The sequence below is a fragment of the Zonotrichia leucophrys genome, chromosome 2 (genome assembly GCF_028769735.1).
Source record: "Zonotrichia leucophrys gambelii isolate GWCS_2022_RI chromosome 2, RI_Zleu_2.0, whole genome shotgun sequence".
NCBI lineage: Eukaryota > Metazoa > Chordata > Aves > Passeriformes > Passerellidae > Zonotrichia > Zonotrichia leucophrys.
The window spans coordinates 76,085,706-76,103,700 of record NC_088171.1 but is presented as its reverse complement, the minus strand read 5'-3'; the positions used below and the strand labels follow the sequence as shown (position 1 = coordinate 76,103,700).

At 37.0% G+C, this 17,995-nt stretch overlaps 1 protein-coding gene across 8 annotated transcripts in view; it reads right to left on the bottom strand.

Moving 5' to 3' along the window:
• Positions 1-17,995, bottom strand: part of CDH12 (cadherin 12) — a 619,586-nt gene that overhangs the window by 222,033 nt on the left and 379,558 nt on the right. For 3 of the 8 annotated variants that reach the window (XM_064705457.1, XM_064705456.1, XM_064705458.1), the window contains exon 2: positions 360-496. The exons of 3 other annotated variants lie outside the window; for them this stretch is intronic. The gene's annotated coding sequence lies outside the window, so the exon portion shown is untranslated. Of the gene's footprint in view, positions 1-37; positions 57-359; positions 924-17,995 lie in introns of those variants that run through there. 2 more of the 8 variants (XM_064705464.1, XM_064705462.1) reach the window with 2 other exon arrangements.

Genomic DNA, 17,995 nt, shown 5'->3' with positions numbered 1-17,995 from the left:
CAAGGAGGGAAAGTGTACTTGCCTTTCCTCCTCCTACCTTCTCGCACTCCTGCATGCTTCTAACAATTTTTTTTCCCCTTCTTCTTTCTTTGTTGGTTTGGGTTTTTTTTTTTTTTTTTTTTTTTTTTGCAAGCTTCAGAGAATCACAGGATGGGAGAAAAGTACAGCCATTCGTGAGATGCTGCTTGGAACTGGCCTCGGTGCCTCGGGGTGTTGCGGGCTGGGACGCGGGGGCTGCCCCCAGCCCGCTCCCGCGGCTCGGGCTCCCTTGCTGCAGTGCAGGCTGGCGCTCCACTCTGCTCCAACTTTCCATGCAGAAACTCGGCACGATGCAGGTAGCCAGATAAAGCAGCACTTACCTTAATTGAAATCTTTTCCCTGGCAATGCTGGAGCATCAGTCCAATCAACAGCGATCGGGGAGAATCTAAGTTTCAATCAACACCCTCCGGGTAGCCGCATGCTGCTCTGCCTTTTTTTCAGTGAACTCCTCACTGTCTGGAGGAGAGAGAGAGAGAGATCAGCTGAAATCCTCAGAGGCTCGTGGGGAGTGAGAGAAGAGGCACCAAAGCAATGTTTCTTAACGGGAGATTCTCAGCCGGCGTGCTCAGGTCTGGAGGATCCTGTAAGTGCTGTGATAGGCTCCTGTCACGTCCCCTGAGCCGTGAGATGATCATTGACCTGATTAGCTCCGAACACTCCCTACACGCAGAGAAAGCGCTCAGAGGATTGGTGGGTCGCAGGGGAATTGGGAAAGGCACCAGGGCCGCTTGGGAATCTTCATTCTTCCAGACTAATGGATGTGCTGCAGCTGAGGCTGTAATTTGTGAGGAGGTTATGCACAATGTTAACCATCTGAGGACTTAAACAATTGTGCTTTTGCGTGCTGTTTCTCAAGGTACACCAGCATTCAACGCGGGGTAGAGCTGAGTGATTAGAGGCTGATGTAGCCATTTCGTAATACAAGGCTCACTGTGTGAGATGTTCTGTAAGCTGAGAGATAAAGTGGATCCATACATTTGTCTCTGACCCTGGAGACAATAGCAGTTAATGGGTAGAATAATGGAAATTAGTATGGTGGGCTCATGTTAGCCCCCAGATGGCAATCAGTCAGCATGGAAAGAAAAAGAAAAGAGCAACAAAACCCAAGCAGACTAGAATTATTTAACAAGTGCATGTGACAATTTAAATAAAATGTGGAGAAAGAATTTCAAATTAGTACAGAAAGGACTTCTCAACATGTAGATAAATCAGTAGAAAAGCACAACAATAGAGCAATGCAAGTTCTTTCCTCTCTTACAGCAGAGGGGAAAACCCAACAAGGAATGCATTTAAAGGATCTAATTTGCCTTTCACTTGCACTGAAACAAATAAATCTATTAAAGATGGCAGTTTAAATTTAGATCAGCATAAAAAAAAGCAGAGTGAAAGAAGAATGAGGTGTATTCATTACTTGTTTTTGGTTCAAGGGTATTATGGAAACTAGACTTCAGTGTACCAAGTATTCAGGCTTGCATGGTCAAATGAGTCAAGTCAAAGTGTGTCAACTTTTATGACTGCTCTCATCTGCTGTTTCCCTGTGCTTGGACAGTCATTACGGCACTAGGCAATTGACTCCATTTTACATTCAGATTTATCTATGGAAATACCAGCTTGTGACTTAGAATAATTTTGTTCACAGAATAATATATTTAGTATTGATGATCTGGAGCACCAATATAAAATAGAAATCGATATTTTTATAGCAACTAATGAAGAAGATATAGAACCTATAATAGCAATGCTAGTTCATATGTAGTTACCATAAGTTACTCTATGAATGCTGAAATAAAGTTAGTCATAAACATATATATTGAAATTCTTAATCAAATTTATTTACTTTGGGTCTACTCATACATTTTTCTGGTAAATTTGTGTAATTGTGTTTTAGTAGGAAAGGCAGTAATGAAAGCAATTTTAAAGTTGTTAAGTGGCAGAGAAAATGGATTATATGTTTACTTTCTGAAGGCATTCACATCAGAAAGCTCATTATTACAGAGAAAAGAGTATCATGTGATTTAGATCACACAGAAGTAACCATGGAAGTTTGAATCACCAATTTATTTAGCAAGATGGAAAACAAAGATTTTTCACCCTGGCTTTAATGCCTAAGAAACAGGAAATAAATGTAAGTGGCCCATATTTCCACTAGACAATCAGAAGGAACATATAAATTTTTCTACCCTAGCAGTGTTAGCAATACAATTTTCAGGTTTCTCCTCTGGAAGTGCCACTCTCCACTGAAAAGTGCCTCAATGTGCAAAATCTGGATTATAAGATTGGCAATATTTTATATTCAGACAGCAAAGTTTTTAGAATGTAGGTTACTTTTTTTTTTGTAATTTCTTGAATGCCTATCACCCAGGGATTCATGCCTACCCTAGGACTAATGGTAAAAAAGTAATAATTATTCTACTAATTAATCAAATAAGAAGGCTTTTATGCATGTTAATATGAAACATAAACATTATTGAGTAAAGGGTTTTATGTGTCAGGACTAAGATTTCCTGTTACAACCCTCACTGAAAAAGAAGCTTTTCTCCTTACCTATACATTTGTACCAGTGAAAGGGTGGAAGTCATCCCAAAGCTTACAATCTTATCTGTTCTGACATGGCATCCCTTATGAAACATGGAATCCACAGACACATGTTGTATTATTAAAGATTTTAAATACAATTAAAGAAATTAAATATGAAAAGGACCTTATTAAGACAATTTATTTGCCACTTCTGTAAGCTTCCAATTTCAGGATTCATGCTGCTTTGTTTAATTGAATCTTAGCTCTCACCAGCCCTAGAAATTTCAACACTTCTCTGTGTTGAACACTTCAACTGTTGTTCCAACCTATGAGATCTCAGTAACAGGAATTCTTTTCCATTTATTTCTTTTCAAACATCTTTCAACAGTTTTATACTAAAAAAAAATTAATATTCTAATAATTTAAATGGTAATCATTCACAATCAATGGTCTGATTGTCTTTTTAAGGCTTAAAGGTCAACATTCATCAGAAGTTCATTGTACAAAACTGAATTATTTTAATTGTTTCTCACCACAAGTAAAGGTCTGGGGAAAAAATAACAGCAGATCCAGAGAAGGGACTGAAGCATGAAGGAAAAAAACCTGAAGTGACAACATGATTTCAGTTTGTGCAGAAACAACTGGGACTTACTGTAGTCTTGGACTATTAGGTAAGACACTGGCATTTTAAATTTCGTGTTAACAAAAGAAAACAATAATTTGAATCACTCATGAATCTTGCTACAGTCTAAGTAACAGAAGTAAAGTCTGGCGCCTTGGGTCCTATTTCCAAGCCTAAATATAACTTAAAATTTTGAATTCAGTTCCTATGAGTCATATTAATAAAGGGACAGAGGTTTTTCTGAACAAGAAAAGTAATATGTTTTCAATAGGAAATTATACAGTAACATATAGAGATTAAAATATTAGGCACCCTTCTCAGCACATCATTCTTACAGAAAGGGGGCAGTATACTAAAGCAGTAAAAAATAAAATAAAATTCTATGTAATCTCTAATTAAGCTTTTGAATTCACTGCTCCAAGCCATGATTATAGGAAAGAATCAATATGTACGTGTGAGAGTATTTTGAAATCATAACAGAATCTAAAATAATTACACAATAATACTTTCTCTGTTCAATATTGTTCCTCAATGCAAAGCAAAAACATTTTTTCATGGGCAAGACAGGTTACTAGTCACAGGGAAAAGAATCACTGTCCAACTAATGATTTAGCAGCAAAATTTAAAAGACTTTTACAGTATCATTGAATAAACCATAGTATTTTTACTGTCAAATGCCATTAGATATTTGTGCTTCCCTAAAAGATTTTTTTTTAAAGATGAGTAGCATATTTAAAAAAGCCATATTTCCAAACTTGGTAATTTGTTTAGACTGAATGCCAAAATAAATGCAGAAAGCTGTACTAGTGTAAGTTTCTTAATATTCTTGTAAAGACCTTTGGTTCGCAGACACAAACTACTTCAGCTCAATACCTTATCATGCATCAATGTAAAGTCAATACAGAACAAAAGGCCATAGAGGAACACTAAGAAAAGTGCTAATACAGTCACAACTTTCCTGCTGGCCCAAGTCCCACACAGAGTCTGTCATGTCAGCTCTGTTGATTCTCAGGAACAGCAAGGAGTAGAAGCAAACAGTGTCTATGTCCATGTCAACACACAGAATTATTCTTCTCCTACATTTAAAAAGATCCTTTAGTATGAATGAAGAAAAATGCTATACAGAATGAACTTAGAGTGTTGATTTTCTGCATAATTTCTTATTTTCTAAAAAGTAAATAACAAAAAAGAAAAATTGTCTGTTTCATTTTGGTTGGAAACACAGAAACTAGAAATAAGCTGTGTGAGTACTCTAGGAAAGCAGCAAATCCAGCAGAGTACATAGAAAAGATAAAATAAAACTATATTTATCCTTCATCTCTTCAGAGAAAAACATAAATAATGAACCACTTAAATACATTAAAAATGCTCTGCAGAAAAGTATTTGAGCTATTCAAACTTTCACAACCATATTTTCCCTATTTTGGCAACCAATTTTACCCCACAGCCTCTATCGACAATGAGACTAGTTAACTCCCAATAATACTTTACTGCCATGCACTGTAGCTCTGAAATGTTATTTTCATCCTGATTAATTTCAAAAGTACCAGCAGAGCAAAGGCAACTCCAAGCTCTCATCTGGCCTATATCGGTACAGCTATATTGATCTAAGTGGAATTGTACAGCAGATTTATAAATCAGTGAGGTCTCGTGTAACAGCAATACAATTGGTCATCAATGAATACTACAGCAGGTTTCAAAGATCAGCCTTCCTGAAACATCATCCAATATTTTATTTTTTGATACGGATAATTTCTTTCCAAAATTCTTGGCCACAGTGAGTACAGACAACACAGGGAATTTCTCTGCACCGAAGAGTTTAATCTTGAGCATTCAGGGCTTCAATTCAATATCTTATTCAAGAGGTTCTAGATGTTAAGGTAAAGATATGACCTGGATGGAAGGAGACAGCTGAATCCTTGTCATACTCAGTGGAAAACTGCTGACTTCATCAGGCTTCCCCTTGTGGTACCTCAAAGGGCTCAGACAAACCCAAACTGCTTTGTGTCATCTGATCACTGTTCTCACTCCCAGTTTAGCAATAATTATCAGTACCACTCTTTTTACTTAGGCCATACTTCCAAAAACAAGGAAAGTAGCACAGCATGTTGCTTTAAGATACTTCTGATACTGTTAATGTAAAGTGCAGTTTCAATTTCATTGTTCACTTTTATTAAGCCAGCCTTGTTGGCTGAGACAAGTCAATGTTGGTGATCTCTGTTTCCTTTAAGACGTTCTCACAGTGTTTGAGACATTTTGGAGGCATGGGTAACCCTAGATTTAAATAAAGGCCCACAAAACGACTAAACAAATGAAAGTTTTGGAGTATCCTAATACCATTGTGGAATGGTGCCAAAATAATAATGAGAGGGGAAAAGCAGGTGGTGGTTAAATACTCTGCAATTCAGTTCTGGGAAAAAATTATGAACATTATGCTTTTTAAGAGTAGGGAACTTATAGGTAAAGAGGGTACATAGCCCTGTGATTGAAAAGAAATATGGAGGGATAATATTTTTAAGGATATATTCAGGTCTAGTAAAGAGAAAACAAATGTAGAAAGAAGATGTAAAATGGAAACAGGCCACCACTCTTTTGGAGTTTAACTACCATCTGAGAGAAATAAACTTTGTATCCCAGAGGAATGCCATTAATGTTCAAGAACCAAGGAAATTATTGTTGTGTATAATTATAAAGAAGGAAACAGAATGAACAATTATTCAAAAGTGATATATGCCTGCAGCACTATTTCATTTACAGATGCATACTATAAAGGCACTTTTGTGAAATAATGGAATCAAAATTCTGTTCAGTCTGTTTGGTGTGTCCTTCTGTATGAATTGAGATCCTTAGGACCACTAGAATGTACCCTACAGGACCAAGGAAACTTTGAATATAAAATTAGGTAATCGCTGCTGAAAATTTCTGTCAGCAATACACCTATACAGCTCAGCTGGAAAAGAAATTAAACAGTTGTAACTAAGAGCACGGTTTTGCAGCAAAGTTTGCAGTTTCTGGTCTGGGTCTTTTTGCTGGGGGCTATAAAGCTACTTTAGACATAGCAGCAAAAATAGAAGCACCCTGCAATTTGCACCACAGGAGCAGTGTGGGAAACAGAATGACTCAGGGACATCCTTTCTAAAGTACAATTCCTCCCTCACATCCTTCTTGTTCAGGTGAAGGGAACAGTGTGATTTGTGGTATGATCTGCCTCAGCAGCAATTTACAACTTCCCAGTAAAATCTCTCTGCTCACTCCCTTCTGCCATCAACTTGCTTTAGCATGCAGGGACAGGGGGAGAGGATAGTGCAGAAAGTCATGTGCAGGGATGCAATGTACTGCTTGTAACCACATAAATATCTTACACTCATCCATTAGCCTCCCTGTTCCTGTCTCTCTGAATAAGGAGGGGTTGCTTGTCCCCTTGAAGGGGACAAAACTGAGCTGCAATTTAGTCTTGGGATTCTCCCTGGCATTTTTATGGCTGAAGTCTGTCTGCTACTTACTCAGACTAATACTATAAATCTAGCACACTTTAAGGGCCACATTTTCAGTGTCATAAAGCATCATATCTGTCCATTTTTTCAGGGTAACCATAGGGCTTTTATAATAATAGAGAAAATCTGATCTTAGGATGTGACAACATCTCTGCCTGAGATTTTTCAGATGCTACTGATTTATGGAAAAGCTCAGAAAAATATAGTAACAAGTATAAACACTAACTTTCCAGCAATCCTCACTTGCATCTGTCTGACTAGTGGGAACTTGGATTTGTTTATTTTTTTGATTGTTATTGTTTGGTTTTATTTTTATTTCACCCTTGACTGTTTTCTTATATGATATTGCTCTTCTCTTTTGCAGTTTTTCCATTCCAGAGTCAACTTTAATCTGGTTTTTTTTTTTTTAATTCCTAAATTTCCAATCTCTTTTAATATTCGTCCTTTCTTGTTTTCTTGCTCTCTATTTTGCCAGTCTTATAAGGAGAAGTATACTGCCTTTTCTTGGCAGTGTTAGAATGGATAGGTATAGAGGGAAATAACAGGGAGAATAATGGATGCATTTTTCCATATACACATAAAAAAATATCTTGAGTAGGAAAAGGAAATCAAATGCTACCAAAATTGCTTTTATTTTTCATTCCCTCAAATACTATTCAGGAGGAGCTGGAAAATCCGTAAAGGAGCATGACTTGAAACATTTTAATTCCTCATACAGTCTCATTCTTCATAGTCTGAAACAAGTTTTCCCTCAAATGACAGACACCAGCCCGTTGACTGTGAAGGACACCTTCCTTGTAACAGGGAAGAAGGCTGAAAATAAATAAAATAAAGAGTACCTGCAGCAGTATTGTGCAAGCCCTGAAGGAGTAGGCTGATGGGAATAGCAGCAAGATAAGCCCTTATTTGGGGTCAGCACTCTCCCTTCATGTGGGCCCATGCTGGCCAGCACTTGGTTAGATTTGCTGTGGGAATACTCAAGCTAGCACAAAGGTGACAGTGAGCAGGAGGGTAAGGCAGTCCCTCATCCCAGCTTCTTCAGAAGTTATCAGGAATAGAAGTTATTTAGTGCCTTCCATGTGCCTAATGGCAAGATTATTACTCCCAGAAGCATTGCATTGCATCCAGTTGTGTAATAAGTTAAGTGCCTTCCATGACACAAAGAAGCTAAAGTGTGTACTGTATATAAATCTTATTTTTAGATACCAAGGAACATGAAGATTTCCATCTAGCACAAAGACACTAACACTGATTAGCAGGGTCTAACCCCATCGAGTTTCCTTCTTGTTTTTACCACTCACATCATTACTCCCTCTAACACCTTCTATTACAGGCATATGACACATATTATGTGCTACATATTACTCTGCCATGAGTTTGCTTCCCTACAGCAAAAATTCAGAAAAAAACAGTGCTTTCTTTTTCAGACCTGCATGTTATTTCTCATTTGTCTGCTTTTGACTACATCCTGAACTTCAAAAGTCTCATAAGCCTTTGTGATTATCAGTTTTCTGAAGGCTTACCTTAAATCATCAGCTGAAAAGAGAATGAAAAGGCAATAATACACAAAGATGTGTTCCTAATTTTTCCATCCTGCAGTCATTATTTCCAGTTGGATCTATTAATGCCTTTGATTTAAAAGCTCAGAAGGCAGAGATTCAGATCACAATATGAAATGTGACACTCAGTTCTAGCCAGCAGCAAACTGAAGGTGGCAGGAGGAGATCAGAGCTAAAACCCAGACTCCTTAGCTCAGGCAGCCCAAGCAAAAGCCAAGTCTCAGCAGCTGCCTCTTCACTCAGGGAAGCAGAAGCCATGGTCTATCATAAACTTGGGCATTGTATCCTGCAGAGAGAATTCAGCAGTGGCATCTTAAACTCTACGTCACTGCAGTTTGCTGCCAAAAACCAGTACAGAGCATGCTGGAACAGTTTCTTTAACACAGTCCTTCTCTGGAAACCTTTTGGAAGAGAACATGCTTCCACAAAGCACAGACACCTGTTACCTCTTTTGAAGATGGCATGGTTTGAGACAGTGGCTAAGCAATAAAATTTGGCCTCCACTGATTAAACAAAATAGAATAGAATTCTCCAGCCACACATGACAGATTAATCATATGACACTTTAGAAAAAAAAATTGTTCAGGTTAATAATCACATCTTTTCTGGACAGAAAGTATCATTATGTGATCATACTCATTTTGAGTCATTAGCCTCTCTTTTCTCTTTTTATGAATATGGAGATATGAAAGATGGCCTAATTATAGCACTAGGAAATTACTTGCCTTTTGGGGGGGTAGACGAGATGGTCTCATAGTCACAATACAAAATTGAGACTGTACAATATTACCTTAAAATATTTATTCCCAGTTACTCTCAGTTCCATTTGCATCTTTAATAAGTAGCATGTTTAAGGGACACTTGCATATATGGAATGGGAGTAGAAGAATGTGGAAGCTGAAAGATGCAGGGCCTCACTGCCTAAATAGACAGCCACATTTTCTCTCATGCTTTCAAGCTGTAATTTGTGATTGATGTGAAAATGTTTAATATTAACACTGTCTGTTAAAACAATGGGCAAACCCCATAAAAACTACATTTTCATTCATGTTAATTTGTCTCTTTACTAGCAAAGCCAACCAGCTCGTGTTCATCTATCTCCAGAACCACCTATACTGATATTAATCAGTTTGCTGAAACACTGCATCTTTTTTTTCCCCTATTCATGAAGGCACTTCTGAGAATAATAATTACACTACTTAGCCTTTATCTAGTGCTTCTCATCTTTCAAGAGCTTTACAAATATTAATTCACTAATTAATCTTTCCAACAACTCACATTACTCCCATTTTACAGATGGAAGAGCATTAGCAGAGAGGGTGAGTGACCTGCCTGAGGCCATGGAGAGCAGAAAAAAGGGAGAGGACTAAGAGAAAAGATGCTTATAACTAGAATGAAATGGAGGCAGATGGGACAATTATGGTGATTGTTCAGCAAATAATCATGAGATTCCAGTGAAGAATTCAACATACATGGGTATCGCAGTGCTAGTTCTACTGGATATTATACAGCCACTCAGTTTGCCAAAGGATCCACAAATATTTTTGGTTTTTAATTAAGAAAAAAGAACTGAAAATAAAACTTATTGCTCTTTCATAATTTTTTTAAAAAACAAGAACGGTCTGTTCTTAGATGCAGGCAAAAATCTTAAAAGTAATCATGAGCAAAAAAACTAGGGTCAAGAAACTATACAATTCTAATTTACTTGGTATTTCATTTGATGTGAGGCTATCTGTACTCAAAATTGGACCAACTAAATGCAAAGACTGCCCAATGCTAGTGACATTAGGATTTCTATTCCTGGTTCATTTTGCATCTAGGGAGTCTAATAGAAAATATGCTCTCTATAAGACTGGATTTAGCTCACGCATTGAATTCCAAATGTAAGTGAAAAAATGAAACAAATAAACTTCCCTCTTGAATCTTGGCTTTCTGCTTTCCAAATAACCTCTGTTTAACTACATTTTTTCCACTTTGTTTTAAGTTTGGTTCTGCTTTGTTTACAATCCCACATGATCCAGGAAAACAGACATTTCTACATTAGGACTGCAGGAGAACATGGGATAATACTATTTTATGATACTGCTGTCAGGGAGACTTTTTCCTTAAGGCTGCAAGAGATACACTATTCTCTGGAATTTAGGACAGAGACTGGCAATGTGAGGCATCCAAGCCAAATCCAAGAAGTGAGTTATCTAAGAGCAAAACCTTTTCTCTGTGCCACAGCTGATAAAAAGCCTGGGGACTGGTTTTTAATTGTGTTAGAATCTAGCAAGTACAGTACACATAAATATTGAAATCAAAATGATTACACAAATATTCAATGAATCTTATGCTTTATACAGACTGGGAACTAGGAATAAAGTAAAAAAAAAATATACAATCAGTTCAAACTGAGATGACTTTTGCCGGTCTCTGAGAAGTTTTGCTTTCTGCTCCACTGATATATTAAATGTTTGTTTCAGTTGCACTTTATGATGATATTGACACTTTGTATAATACTGTAGCTCACTGAATAGTGGATAAACGACCCAAGAGTACAGAAAGCCCCAATGAGAATGAAGAGGAGTACGGGGGGTTGTAAAAAGGTCCCTGAAAGTTTCAAATACTGCATATGTGCTGTAATATTCAGCACTAAGAAGGGAACTCTTACTCCTGTAACCTGTGCATATCTCTCACTAGCTTTCCTCTTGTCTGGAGATACCATTAAAATGAAATTTAATTCCATTTCACAGAATAGCTACACTTTTTCAACAGATACACCTATTTTGTGTGTTGGAAAATTATCTGCTTCCCAACCTCTAAGAACTTGATCCACAACAGTTATTATTTCAAAAAAGAATAATAAAAAATGTATTTTTGCTTCTCCAAGAATTTGAAAGTATAGCTAATTGCTTTCTCTCTCTCTCTGAGTTCTATATCCTCATAAAATTAATTCTCCCTTAAATTTATTTAAGATGCATATTCAGGAAAACATTTCCTGGGAATGACGAGGTGGAAAAAAGCCTCTATTTGCACTATTTTGATATTAATAACACAATTTTATGGCTTCATCATTTGCAAGCTTTTCAGACAATAGACATGATTACCAATCCAATCACTGACAACAGCAAGCAACTTACCATTGTGACCTCAAAATTCTGTAGCAGTAAGAAGCAAATTGACTGGGAAGAACTCCTACAGTACATTGTAATCAGGATAAAGCTATTAAATCTGTGATTTTATCCAGTGATTAAATTTTTGGTTAACTACTGTGATAGAATGGGGTCTATGTTATTACAAAAAAAGAATGATCACAAAACTTTCATAACAGATTTCATACATAGGTACAGGACTCTTGAGAAGGATGCTGAGTGATTACACGAGCATATCATGACAAGCAAATGCTGCATTTTGTCTGTGAGGTTTAGTTAGGTTTGCTTTGCTTAGGTCAGCCTGTTGGACTAAGGCCACAGATCACTCTCACCAAAATTCAGAGTGCTGTGCAGAAAGGACTTGTAGCAAATAGGAGAAGTGGCAAAGAAAACAAAGTGCCTGGGTCAGCTATGGTATCACCGAACACAGAGAAGACAAGTTTTGTTTATGCAATGGACATAAAAATGTCACAAATTCAGACCAGATATCCTGAGTTTCTTCCCAGATGCTCCTGGGTTGCACAGAGGCTACTGTAGCTACATTTTGTGCTCTTTCTTCAGTATATTTCAGTGTTAAAAAGAAGAGGTGGATTTTATTTACGTGTCTCCATGATTATATTTGGATGCTGTTGAGCAAAGATGGAGCTCAAAAGTGCTGTTGATAGAAACCTAATTACTGTTTTAGAAACCAAGTTCCTTTAAAAATTTAGTTTTATTTATTTACTTAGCCTAAATTTTTGTCAGAAACTAGGCAGTGCTGTGTAGTTCAATGCTGTAAGTTAAATGGGTGGTTATCAAGGTAAAGTAAATGGTTCTTAGATGTTGGGAACTACAAGTGGACTAGCTTTACATATCAGCTCATCTTTAATTAAAATTTGTTAATACATTCTGAATGTTGCTAATTCTAATATTTTAAAGTGCCTATGGTTATTCTAGGCTAAGCAGGAGAGTGTCAGTTTTCCTTCTTTAGCAGTCTTTTTGTTTGCATAGGCTTTAGTTTTATATTCCTCAAGCAGGAAACTGTATGTAATTATTTTGGATGTCTTCTTTTATTGCTTAATTAAAACTATAGAAAATGGCATAAAATAAACTCTATCTCATTGACATTTGCACAGCAGCACATTTGCAATCAAGCAAAAGCATATTTGTCCTATGTCATTAATGATAAAAAGGCACAAATTACTTATTTATGATGATATTAAGAATAAAATATTAATTTGTTGAAGAAAACACTGTATTAATAATAAATAATCCTGATCTCCATGAACATGATACTAGGATGAAAATTCTTAATTTGGTTTAGAAAATAATTAAATACAGGCATACACTCATAAAACAGAACTCCTCTGTCTTGTAAACTGTGGTAAAATGCATGTCTTGGAACAACCTCTAAGTAAGAACTTGCACAAGAAGTGTGTTATAATGATGGAGGAATTTACTGTACTGTATCATTGACCATTAATTCTGAAAACACTACTTTTTCAGAAAGAAAGTTCTGCATAAATAAAAGATATGACAAGTTTAGAATTCACAACCAATGCCTAAAAAATAAAGTGTCTGTACTTTGGATCATTTATTATCTAATTAAAAAAAATATACATGCGTGATTAATGATAAATCCACTCATGACACATGTCCAAAACCCTGAATCATTTTTCCAAATCATGGAACAAAAGAATAATGAAATGATGAGTATGATGGGCCAGGAAAACATCCTGCCTATAACTATGGATTTACCACAACAGAAATTCAAAGGCAATGTTGAATACAACTGAGAATTTCTAAAAGTAAGTTTACATAGTTATTCCAACTTTTTTTTCCAATATTTTGATCACTTTACCAATAATTAAAATACGTGCGAAAACGGCCTAAGTAGCTGTCTGCTTTTTAAGTGATTAGGGCTTTCCCATTCTTTATGTCTACCTTCACCTCAATTCTTCATCCTTTACACTTGCTCACACAGAAAATCATCTCCTTTTTTGTATGCACCTTTTTTCCAAACTGTTTTTTGAAGCACACAGGAAAGCTATGGCAACGGTGATGACGTCTGCACCCTTTAATTTGTAGCACAATGCTGTCTCTTTCCATGCCTCATTCTCAATACTAATAGGCATATTTCCAGTCACTTCACTTCCACTTGGTATTATATACATTAACAATCTTTTCATGCAGGTCTCAAAGCACAAAGCTCATGAGTATCACATTTTGTAAAACATCAGACACAAATATTCATGTTCCAGAAAATATGAATGATTTTATTCTCAACAGCAAGCAGACTGGGAATGGTTGAAACTCACACAGACATATCTGAGTTAGTCCTAATTAGCTGAAATACCAGTAGCAGCATAGCAGGGCACAGTGAATAACTGCAGGAGAGCTGCCCAAATATGTTCTTTGCAGTATCATGCCCAGCAAACAGTATGTTTGAGAAACCAAAGGAATAACAGAGGATGTATCCCTTGAATTTCATTAAAGAAATCTGCCCCGTGCTTTAACTTTTTTTTCACTGCATTCTCACAGAAAGTGGTTCCAGTGAACTAAGCGAGATTATTTACATGAAATTTGTGACCCAGTTGATTGCGGGCCAGACCTTGCATACATTTCTGCAAGAGACTGTTCTTATTTGTGCAAGTAAGAGACAAGCTAAAAAGGCATTGCTAATATATACACACACTCACATCATTAGTTTGAGAAATATCTTAATAATGCATTACTAAAATATGTGATATACACATTGTTCTGGTTTCAGCTGGATTGGAGTTCATTTTTTTCACAGTGGCTGGTGTGGGGCTGTGTTTTGGATTTGTGCTGAACTCAGGGTTGATAACACAGAGATGTTTTTGTTATTGCTGGGCAGGGCTCACACAGAGCCAAAACCTTTTCTGCTTTTCATACTGCCATGCTGGTGGGGAAGCTGGGGCTGCTTGGGAGGCTGGGAGGAGACAAAGCCAGGACAGGTGACCCAAACTGACTGAAAGGATATTCCAGACTATATGACAACATGCTCTGTTGTCATATGTGCAAAGTGAGAGGAAGAAGGAAGAAGGACATTTGGAGTGATGACATTTGCCTTCCCAAGTAACTGCCCTGCTTGATGGGGCGCTGCTGTCCTGGAGATGGCTGAACACTGTCCTGCCCATGGGAAGCAGTGAATTGATTCCTTGTTTTGCTTTGCTTGTGTGCATGAATTTTGCTTTCCCTGTTAAACTGTTTTTACCTCAACCCATGAGTTCTCTACCTTTTACCCTTCTGATTTCCTCCCCAGTCCATGTGGTAGGGAAGTGAGCTGGCTGGGGTTAAACCATGACACACATGTACACCTAGATGGAATTATTAATAAGAAGAAAGGGTGGTATATGACACCCCAACTAAAACTAGTTTTCAGAATTTCAACATTTTCACAAGAAAAAGTCACATTTAATAGAATAATGCAACATAGCTGTATGCCTTGCAATATCATTGCAATTCTAGGCTCTTGTGTGTGGTTTATTTGAGGTTGCACTCTAATTAATGTTACCTGATAGTCCATTATAAGACTAGAATGTCAGTAAGTTTTCTTCCATCTGAACACAGACATCTTTTTGAAAATGAGATCTATCATTCTTGTTTGGCATCCAAGTCTTACTTTTTCAATTATGAAAATATCATAGACAGTTTGTTAAGATCAGATACCAAAATTTTAGCCAATCAATATTAACTGAGTATAATCCCACTATTCCTGGCAAGAGGCTTACTTTAGAAGACATGGAAAGAGAAAAAAACCTTATTTTTCTGAAAAGACACGTTTGGGTAAGTGCTTTGTCTTTCCCCGTCAAGCTTTTACAACTTTTCTTTGTTTTTTTATCATTTTATCCAGATGTTAATAATTTTGTAAATATTTTGTAAACATTTTTCATCTGTGATTCAGGCTGGGACAAAGAGTAGAATATGAGGAATAAAACTGCATGAATATCCTTTCACTGAGATGGTTTAGGAATCTCACTCCCTGTTTAGTGCTGCCCTCCCCCCAAGACTCACCACCCACTTGCTTCCCCTCCTCCCCTCTTCCACCCTAGGGTGGGCTCATAGGAGGATTGCAAACTCAAAAGGGAAACATCACGGGCTGAGGTAAGAGCAAATGAACACTGTAAACACCTTTTCCTCAGCTCAGCATACCGTGCAACTTCTATAAATTATCATTTAATACCTAAAATATCATTTAACCTTTAGGCTGTCAGATAACTTTTGAATAGCCACCTAAATAAAAATTATTTGTTACACAGAGTTTATGAGTGTCTACAAACTGATTTAAAACATAGAATGGTAGTTTGAACTGCAGACACTTTTAGGTATAATATGGACCTTAATTTCATATAGTTAGAAGAAAGAAATCTGGTGTGTAATTTCATTATTTGTTGTTGCCAATAGATTATATAAATGGGAAAAGAAACATCACAATTGGGATAGGCTTTTTGGGTTTTTATTTAAAGGCAAGTAACTCCTGCTGAATATTTTAAACAACATTCAGCAAAGAAATAATGCAGAGCCTCTGTATGGAAAATCTGAGGAACATGGCATATTTCTTTGTTACTCAAGAGTGGAGAAAGATGGACAAGGCCAGCTAGCAAAGACAGGGGAAGAACTGTTTTAAAAATATCTTGTCAATATCTTATTTTCTGAGCAAATTATCCATGCCAGCTATGTGAAAAAGCAGCCTCAGAATATAAATGCCTGGTTTGTCATTATGTCAGCTTTTACCTTTTCTAAAACCAACTTAATGGGTTTTTTATGTCATTTTATAAATTAAATGCTGTCATCCTAGAGATTTTTAGTTTACAAATAAAAAGTGTACTTGAATCTTAAATAGTCCAAACTTAATATTATTCATTAGTTATATATATTGATGCTTTGCTCCTTTCTGTATTTTAATTTTAATTATAAGCAATTTAAGAAACTGAAATAAAAATAAACTAAGTTTGGAGTTCTTTTAGAATTCATTTTAAAAATACTTGCAAAGTTTGTTTGATTTATTAATTCCTAAGTAAGGATAATGTCAAAATGGTTTTCAACTTGATTTTATTTAGGATTTTCCCCTTAATATCAGCACTACCCTGAAATAACAGAAACAATTTCAACTGCAAAGACAGCCGTGGCCAAATTCCCTTTCACTTAAATAAGGTCAGACTTTCACCTCATACCTAGGCTATTTTATCTTTCTATGCCCTTTACCGTAAGCATGAGGCACTGGACAAATGAAGTCAGTGGAATTAAAGAGAGATGGAATTGGCATTAATACACATTGTTATTTTTCACCACAACAATTCAGTATGGTTATGTGAGAATAAAAAGGTTATAATGAGAGCAGAGTATGGAACAACATGAATTCATTCTCACAACAGTGATTGTAATGCTAATGGCACATTGTGCTAACACAACCCACCCCAATTCAATTTAAGGAATTCAATCATATGTCCATTTCCAGTTGCAATTTACTTTTCTTCTTACCGTAATAAATTAATTCACACACTAGGTGTAAATTAAAAATAGAGAAAACACCTCCCACTAAAAACTACCTCTAATCTCCCCATCTGTCACTGTGCAAGGTGTGAAGCAACAGATAGGTAATATCACCTCTGCATTTAAACCCTTTAGTATTGATAACTTGGCTTCCTATTCCCCGTGTTCCATTCCCAGGCATACGAAGGACAAGCAGGTCATCAGGTACAGCCAGCAAGGATTTAAAAAGAGGAAGTCATGCTTGATCAACTTGATAGACATCTACGGTGAAATGATGGGCTTGACAGATGGGAGGAAAACAGTGGATATTGTCTACCTTGCCTTCAGGAAGGACCCCACAAGATCATCACAGAGAAGCTGTGGAACTGAGGGCTGGATGAGCAGATGGTGAGGAGGATCAGAAACTTGACAAATAGCCAGCCCAAAGGGTGGCGAGCAGTGGCACAAAGCCCAGCTGGAGGCCAGTAGCTAGCTGTGTGCCCAGGGATCAGTTTGGGCTCCAATCCTCATCAATGCCATCATTCCTGCTCTGTACTGAACTGTTACTGGCAGCAAGCTTATAAATGACACAAAATTGGAAGGAGTGGTTGATACATCAGAGGGTCATGCTGCCATCCAGAGGGACCTGGGACAGCTGGAGAAATGGGCAGGCAGAAGGACTGCAAGGTTCAGTCAAGGGAAGTGCAAGTTCTGTGCCTGGGAAGGAACAACCCCAAGTGTGCTTGTAGCAACCAGCTTTGCCAGAAAGAGCCTGGGGATCCTGGCGGACCCCAAAGAAAACATGAACTAGCAATATGCCCTTTGCAGCCAGGAAGAATAATAAGATCCTGGGATGTTTTAGATTAAATATTGCTAGCAGGTAGAACTTGATCCCTCCCCTTTACTTGGCACTGGGAAGGCCACATTTATTGTTGATTTTGACAGAATGAAGGATCTCAGATTTTAGTTCTATAAAGAATGCTCTTTGACAAGAGCATTTTATACCAACAAAGCAAGTTCCAACAAAGGGATACGGCAATTACTGAAAATATTACTGCAAGGTTGATTGCAAAAAGGCACACAGAAATCTATATTTAAAAATACTGCTATCCTTAATACTATATAAGCAAAGAGTTTGTTGCTTGTATATCCAC